We start from the raw sequence: 8,844 nt of genomic DNA on the forward strand, positions 1-8,844 counted from the left end.
ATTTCGAATTGCCAGAGAACGAGTACAAACATTATTAATAGAATATATAAAAAAAACTAAAAAACTATAAAATATATGGCATTTCTTTATTATCGAGCTATCAAAAACGTTAATGTTTTATTATGCTACATTATTATGCTAGAATTTTTTTAAAAAATCCATAGAAAATGTTCATATTTAATTAAAAAATCAATTACTTCACCTTCACAACATGAACTCAAAGCAACAATAAGTACCTCTTTTTTATTAGTGCCTGGCTGGATATTAACAAATTTTTTTATTACAAACATAAGCGTCCAATTCCAGCCAAGATTTTGAACCGAGAGTGAGTATCTGTTCCATGTTACTTATTATAATTTTACAAGAAAAATGATTTTGATATTGAATAAAATATATATATAACACATTTAAATTTAATCGATCAAGATTTAAAATTTTAATCGAATTTCAATTAAAAACATTCACAAAAAACGCATTAATAGTTAATTAAACTAAAGACTACTAAAATGACTATTATAAAATAATGAAAATTTAAAGTTTTATGTAGCTTTCCATTCCACATTAAAAAAATTAAAATAAAGATCAAAATTTAAAAAAAAAATGTTACGTTATTTATAGGTAGTTAATTTAAAAAATGTATAAATCTACTGAATTGAATGTTTATGTATCTTCGCAATTTCGAATTGCCAGAGAACAGATGCCAGTAGAAATATTATTAATGGCATATATAAAAAAAAACTATAAAATATAATTTGTCAAATATCTCCCTTCCGCCTTTTTGTATTATAAACCAAGAGCAAAAAAGCGGAAGGGAGATATTTGACAACCTAATATATGGCACTTCTTTATTATCAAGCTATCAAAAACGTTGATGTTTTATTATGGTACAGTATTATGCTAGAAAGAGTAATAAAATTCATAGAAAATGTTCATATTTAATTAAAAAATCAATTACTTCACTTTCACAACATGAACTCAAAGCAACAATAGGTACCTCTTTTTCTATTAGTGCAATTAGGGCTGAATATTACCAAATTTTTTTATTACAAACATGAAGAGTTTAATTCTAGTCAAGAATTTGACCCGAGAGTGAGTATATGTTCCATGTTACTGAGTATAATTTAAAAGGAAAAATGATTTTGATATTGAATATATATATATATATATATATATATATATATACATTTAAATTTAATCGATCAAGATTTAAAATCTTGATCGAATTTCAATTAAAAACATTCACAAAAAATATTAATAGTTAATTGCCAAGCTATATAAAAATGATTGGACTACTAAAATGACTATTATAAAATAATGAAAATTTAGAATTGTATGTAGTTTTCCATTTTACATTAAAAAACTTAAAATAAAGAACAAAATTAAAAAAAATTGTTACAGCCGTACAACCCATGATAAAAATAAATTGCTATTTCTTTTTGAATAAAATTAAAGCTTTTTTATAAACTCGAAAGTCTGAACTAAAATTAAGTAAAAAGATTTATTGGCTGAGCGCGGGAATAATATAATTGCAACAAAATTGAAAAAAGTATATATTTCATATAATTACGAGTGTATATTGTAAGTAAATAACTCTCCTGATGAATATTCTGACAAAATACCAGATCGAAATTATATACAGAGTTATTTTTATAAAGAATGTGCCCATAAAATTTCTATTTTGCATTGGTTGAATATTGTAGCTATTATTTCGTAAAATTTCTTTAAAATTAACAATAAGACATTAGATCTGTTTGCACCTTGACTGTCCCATTTTACCCCGCAGATGATTGGACCACTATAAAATGACTATTATAAAATCTAGTTTTCCATTCCACATTAAAAAAAATTAAAATAAAGAACAAAATTAAAAAAATTGTTACGGTCGTACAACCCATGATAAAAATAAATTACCATTTCTTTTTGAATTTAAAGCTTTTTCATAAACTCGAAAGTCTGAACTAAAATTAAGTAAAAAGATTTATTGACTGAGTGCGAGAATAATATAGGGGGAGGTTCCCGAGTGCCGGACACCTAAGGTTATTTATAAATAAGTAAAAAAATATTTTACGAAAAGTTTATTAAATTATGACTTATGTTAGATAACAAAGTTAGAAATCAAACTAAATTAACAAAAACGCAATCTTTGCTAAACAATAATTAATACTATCAATAAAACTTTTATAACAAAAAATATGATTTTACAAAGTGGCACCTAGTACCGGACATTTCAAATGTAGTGACCGTTAGCACTCATACAGAACAAAATTAAATAATTAGAATAAATTACGTCAATTCTCACAAGAAATATCAATATGATTACTGTCCGGCGCTAAGGGATGACTTAGTGTCCGGTACTAAGGGACAAAAATTGTTTAAAATATCTAATAATATTCTATCATTTTACGGATAACGATCAAGTACTATTTTTATTTTTGAATGCCACTTCAATACTTCCATTGATATTTAGGTGACGCCGTGTTTTTGCGCCTAAAACAACAAAGGGTTGCTCCCGCCGTGGCCGTGTGCGTCACAGGCGAGGCTTGGCGCGTGATCCAGCACCTGTTTGCCCCCCGCGCCCCTTTCACTTGTACTTTAAAATAAAAAGATTTATACTCGCTTAAATAATACGTGTTAAATAGAGTGTCCGGCTTTAAGTGCCGTCCGGCGTTACGGGACTTTCCCCTAATTGCAACAAAACTACAAAATTGCCACAAGAAAATAACAAAATACAAAATTGAAAAAAATAATTATTTAATATAATTACGAGCATATTGTAAGTAAATAACTCTCCTGATGGCATTTAGTGAATATTGTATCTATTATTTCGTAAACATTTAAAAATTAACAATAAGACATTGGATCTGTTTGCATCTTTGCTGTCCCATTTTACCCAACATATGGGGTAAAAAGCACCAGCTGACAGAATTTTGAAAAATAGAAAAAAAATATATTTCTAAAATGATGAATTAGCTGTGAGTTTTCCTGAACATAGTCAAATAGCTGTTTGTTTGATTTGTGGCAATTGTTGTGATCAAAGTCAAATTGGACCTTTGTGCCCCGCCCTACCTTAAGGGGCACAACTAGTGTAACCGCCTAAAAGAGTGATTTTTGGAAATTTATATTAAAAAAACTACTTTATCAATCATTTCAAAATTTCAGGAATATATTTATACATGTTTTAAGAATACATAGTAAAATTTTTGAAGAAAAAAATTAAATATTTTTTAAGTTATCGTCGATCTCCAACGGCGCGACAAAAAAGGCCCTTTACTGCTGCAGTGATTCCGGCCTTCTACGTGGATGAAATTTAAAAAAAAAAATTGTACCTAAGTCGAATTGTACCAGTCAAATTGTACCTAAAATTTTGGTCGTTTTTGGACTGCCAAAATTCGATTTTTGATCCGATCAAAAAATCTATAGTTCATTTTACGGAGAACTATATATAGAACATGTAAAAAAAATGATAGTGACCGGATTATTTGTTTTTGAATAATCACTGCAGCAAATTCGGAAAATGCTGTTTCGAGAAAAACGCGTTTAAAGATTAAATGATCTTTATACTATATACTATTACTATATATATATACCCAGAGGTGGGGAACCTTTTTGCCATTAGAGGCCACACTTAAATTAGGCAGCAATAAAAGAGGCCGCATAAGCTGATTGACCTAAAAAAGTGACTTTTGTGAAATTATTAGTTTTTTTTTATCGTTTTAACAATTTATTGCATTATATAGAAAAGAGTAAATAAAATTCTAAATTTTAAATATAATATAAAATATAATAATAATACTATAAACAAATATAAACTTTTATTATGATGACCATTGTCCTGAATGACAACAAGCAGAAATATTCATACCGAAAGTTCACAAATGGATTTAATCTAGTTTTTCCAAAGCCGAAAATTCTGCAATTAACCGTTAACATATTAGTTTGCAAAATAAAAATCTATCTAATAATATATATTTTTTTATTTCAAATATGTAACAATAAAAATATGAGAATGAAATTTTTTTATATATAATAATGATTAATAATAAATTTTTATATTTATATACAATAAATCCTCGAAATAATTACAATAAGAACGGCAAGGTGATGTATTATTATTTAATAAGAAATATTTTACGTACTACAAAAAATTTAATATTGCATACATAAAGTTTACCACATTTTATTCATATAAATAAAAATCAAATAATTCATTATTTTGCCCTTCATAATAATTATAACATTTAATTTTTTTCGAGTTTTCCGTTTTTCATTTACATCTCAAAAAATATGAGTCATTCTATTTGAAAATAATTTCACTGCTCAAATCGGCATTGCAGGGCCCTTTCTTGTTATGGGCATTATTTTAATGTAGACGTATATTCTAAGATTAATACCATTGAATTTATTGATAGATTTTTATTTTGCAAACTAAGATGTTAACAGTTAATTTAGGGAACTTCGGGCTTTGGAAAAACCTGATTAAATTCATTTGTGAACTTTCGGTATGAATATTCCTGCTTTTTGTCATTTATGCCAATAGTTATCATAACAAATAAAGGATTAATGCATTAAACGCAACGTTCCTCTTCCCAACAAAAATATACCTAGACACTATTGACAGACATTTAAGAATATAATTTAAAAATATTATTAATAAATGATGTACCTACTCCATTTAGAGAATAATAATATTTACCCATGAAAATAAGCGTAATATTTGATTTTAATTAAAATATATGCACAAAATGTATTGGTAATTTATATTTTGCATTTGAGTTGTTCTTATTTCAAATACCTTACTCTATATTTATATTTCAAGATTTAAATATAAATAAATTCTATATATTATGTGCCAATAAATACGGACACATATTTTGCCTAAAGCAATTCTTAAAAATATATTTTTGTATTTTATGAAAAAAGGTATAGTTTTGTGTCATTTTACAACTATGATCTCATAAAATTGCCAATATATTTAGGTAAAATCTGGTTGCCCCGATCTCCGCCAAAGCTGCGGATTTGCTTTTGGTTGCGAGAAGTATAAATTTTTATCATTTTACTACGGATACGCATAAAAATCTTCAACCCGGGTGCTAACGATTCTTTTGCACCGTTAATTTGTTTATATTACTTCTTGAATCATATAATAGGCGATGTCTTGCGAAATCGAAAATATTGATTATACTAAATAATATTAATATATGGGTTCCCCACCTATGATATATACTCTTTAAATGGCTGTGACTCAAAAACTATTTAAGATATCGATTTAAAACTTTGGTATGCTATTTTTAAAGGTATAACCTATCGAAATATGGAAAAATTGAAAATTCGATTTTTTGAAAATTTCATACTAGTTGTGTCCCTTAAGTACTCTACTTAATGTTGCAGTAAAAATAAACAGTATTGTGGTTGTGCTATGCATTTCCATTAATCATAAGTTTGAAATACACAATGCTGTGACAGAACTGACGGACGGACAAACGTCATGTTAAAATTTAATCGTTTCGTCTCTTCCATTCGATTAACTAAACACACAAGGGTTATTTATCTTTCAAAGCAAAAATGTGACAGTTGAAAGATTAAACATGTTTCAGAGTAACATCCAAGGCGATCTAAGCGAGCACGGTAGCTCATTACGTTCGAAACCAAAACAACGACCAGATGGATCCAATCCAAAGCGTCGGCCGACTGTAATTAATACGCTTGCTACGAATAATGGAAGATGTTTAATGGAACTGCTAATGGAAAGAGTGTCTTAGGGTTAATGTTACAGATAATATTTTTATGAGACGATTATCTTACTCTTATTGCTAGAACAAATAGAGAAAGCACGAGAAATAAATTAGGAGACCGTGAGACATATTGAATGAAGACCCAAATAGAGTCATAAGTTGGTATGATAAAGCAATTCAATAAGTCGAATGTTAATATTTTATTAATAGACACACACTTTGTAGATATAATAAGTTCTTCAATAATTAAAAAAAAAATTGGTACAATTAAAAACATTATATAATTGAGAAAAATATGTAAATAATTATAGATGGAAAAAGTAGTGCATGGCATCGTGCCTTAAGACCAATTGCTATAACTTCCCGTACCGAAAATTAAAATTTTTAACACTAGAATGACGGAGCGAGTCAATTTGACTCATTTGCACTTTTGATGTGATATACATAAACATTTTAAATCATTTTTTTTAAATATTCCTAACTTCCCGTAGTTATAGTAATCACAAAAAAATCGAAAATGAAATTTTTATATATCTTTACGTTTCAAAACCTTCTGAACATTTTGGCATACCTTAGATAAAATAGATGTATGTGCGTGTGTATGTGTGTGTATGTGCGTGTATGTGTGTGTGTGCGGATACAAATTTTCGTCGATGATTTCGGGAATACGGATGAAGCGATTTGAATAATTCAAAAAACTTTCGAATCGTATTGATAAGGAGACGTGCTGATTAGTTTTTGGCGAAGGCAGGTCTAGCCGTTCCGAAGATATAGGGCAAAAAGTGCCATAAACGGTAACTCAGTTTTCAAGAGAACGGAGCTTCCGATTTGAATAATTCAAAAAACTTGTATTAACAAAATGAAGAACTGATCAAATTTTCATAAAGGCAGGTCTAGCGGTGTCGAAGATCTAGTAAAAAAAGTAAAAATAAATGCCATTTGGCGGTCAAAAATGATCATTAGACATATACATATCAAATTATCAGATATTTTATAGAGATTTTAACAATAAGTATAAATTTTGTTTACATCCTATGGGTTCCGTACCAATGTTTATGCGTTACACGGCGACGCGGCGCTTACGCGCTTCGATATTTTGTCTTTATAGAGTTAAAGCAGTACGATTGCTTTGAAAAAAGTTCAGATTTTCCAAAATATTTCAAAATAAATTTTTCTTCCTTCCAATAATTCATCTGCTATATCTATTTTGCCGGATACGTTATTATAACTAATTTTCTTTTCATAAAAAACTGCTGTAAACGTTCTGGTGGAAAGTTATCATGTTATAATTTGCTTATTCAATGCTGTAAATTTATTTGTTGCAAGCTATTCAGTTGAAATCTTTCATTTTATGAAATTTGGCGAAACTGAACAGAAACCTTTGGCGAAAACATAACAGTCGATGAAAATTATTCTCAAGTAAAGCAAGGTGCAAGGTGCCCATAGTACATTGCCTAGATAAATTTGAAATCAAATTTTGGTCACTACAGATTTAGCAGCAATCACTGCTTGGATCATATATAAAGATGTGACCGAAAAACAAGTATCAGGAAAAGAATTTCTTTGCAACTGGCGGAAGAATTGAGCGGTATCTACGAAAATAAAGCCGAGAGTACTTATCGACTTTATCTAATATACAAAATATTGAAAATAGTGCAAATTGTCAGGTGCAAGTGTCATGCAATAGAAACAGAAGCAATGGCATTTGTCGAAAATGCAAAAAAATGCAGAAAGTGTATTTTAAAAATTAAATATGTTTGCAAAAAGTGATTGGAATGAGGTGTATTTGTGATAAAATTTTATCACTTTAAAAAGCCTGCATTTTTGACGATTGAGTCAAATTGACTCAATCAGGCAAATAGATATACAATCAACCTCCGTCGTTCTAGTGTTAAACAAAAAAGCTTTAAAATTTTTAGAAAACTTTGTACTTTTTTTAAGACGCGCTGCGTAGTTGCTTTGAAGACCAAATATCGAAGCAATATGGAAATTGATAAACTCATAGAAATGTAAACAAAAGTACTTATCATTAAAATCTCTATAAAATATCTGATTATACAATGTGTATATGTCCAATAAGCATTTTTGACCGCCTATTGGCATTTTTCTACACTTTTTATTGTATCTCCAAAACTGCTTGAGCTTTCCAAAAATTATCAGTTCTTCATTTTGTCAATACAAATAAAATGTTTTTCAAATCGGTTGATCCTTATTCTCGAAATTTTTTTCCAGAATTCATTTTTTCTAAGGTATGCAAAAATGCTCAGAATCCTTTGAAACGTAAAGATATAGAAAACAATATTTTCGTTTTTTTTTCGCGATTACTATAACTTATCATACGGAAAGTCAATAAAAGTCTTTTATAAACTAAAAAAAACTATACTTAATTACATTGTAATTCGCATTCCAACTCAATCCCTTTGAGCAAGTTAAGTAGTTGTCTATGATACTGAACATACTCCAATGAGTATTTAATAAGCAATTATCTAATTTTTTAAAATACATATTAAGGGGGTATTCTACTGTAGAGACATGAACTTCGCCTCTCCAGAAGATCCTCTCCAAATTTGAAGTAAATCGGTTCATTAGAACTCGAGATTTTCTTACCGCCAGCTCGAAGAAAGTAGTTCCGAGAAAAACGCGTTCAAAGTTTTGAGACTCGGTCGGACCCGAACCGAGGCCACGTCACTAAAACGGCTATAACTCAGGAAATAATAGTAATTTTGGAAAATCCTTTTAATGACATATTTTTGAATAACTTAATTTGGAAAAAAGAATCCATTTTTTCAATATAGAATACCCCCTTAACATAATTACATCCTAGAATGAGCAATTTTGAAAAAAAAAGTTAAAAAAAACTTATATAAATCGTATCGTATCTTCCTAATAAGTTTATAATTTCATAAGAGAAAAAAACATTAGTGACCAAGGAATAACAAATTGAAACATTTAAGTATCTTAAACGAATTATTTAAATATCTTGTGTAAAATAGATGGGCTGGCTTTGTGATTTTGAAGAACATTTATCGATATTCTATATCAGTTGTTCCCAATCCCACTTATAAAAATATTAATTAGTACAAGTACCATCGTAGTTTAAACGGCGTTTTAC

General features: G+C 28.6%; 1 protein-coding gene across 1 annotated transcript in view; it reads right to left on the reverse strand.

Moving 5' to 3' along the window:
• The window catches only part of LOC113375466 (reversion-inducing cysteine-rich protein with Kazal motifs-like), a 199,651-nt gene that overhangs the window by 83,034 nt on the left and 107,773 nt on the right, over nt 1-8,844 (reverse strand). The gene's annotated exons all lie outside the window — the stretch shown is intronic.

Source organism: Ctenocephalides felis, unplaced genomic scaffold, assembly GCF_003426905.1.
Source record: "Ctenocephalides felis isolate EL2017-DRISC unplaced genomic scaffold, ASM342690v1 CF-g0.4_SCAFFOLD_01886, whole genome shotgun sequence".
Taxonomy (NCBI): domain Eukaryota; kingdom Metazoa; phylum Arthropoda; class Insecta; order Siphonaptera; family Pulicidae; genus Ctenocephalides; species Ctenocephalides felis.